The sequence below is a fragment of the Geospiza fortis genome, unplaced genomic scaffold (assembly GCF_000277835.1).
Source record: "Geospiza fortis unplaced genomic scaffold, GeoFor_1.0 scaffold53, whole genome shotgun sequence".
NCBI classification, from domain to species: Eukaryota; Metazoa; Chordata; class Aves; order Passeriformes; family Thraupidae; genus Geospiza; species Geospiza fortis.
In genome coordinates, this window is record NW_005054305.1 from 2,129,083 (window position 1) to 2,129,487 (window position 405).

Here is a 405-nt window from a genome sequence, read left to right on the forward strand (position 1 = left end):
CATCCCGCCCGGCTCGGTCCGCGTCCCGCCGCCGCCGCGCACACTTCGGGCCTGGCCCGTGCGCATCTCCCGTCCCTCAGGAGCCTTTCCCTCCTCCTCCTCCTCCTCCTTTCCGTGACCTTGGGCTGGAAATAGGCAAACAAGCGAGGAAGAGCTAACATCGCTCTCCGGCAAAGTAACCTTAAAGGGATCGCCTTACTAATTGTTTTCTCGGTGGAACCGAGTCAAATGACTCATTCATTGAAATAATCATAACAACGACAGCAGCCAAGAAAGGGCAGAGACAGCGAAAAATGCCCCCTCGCCCCCCTCTATCCCCACGCCCTTACGCCCACCTTTGCCCCGGCGTGCTTCATGTTCAAATCCGCAGCCCGGGATGCGAAGGGAGAGGGGAGCGGCCCTCCC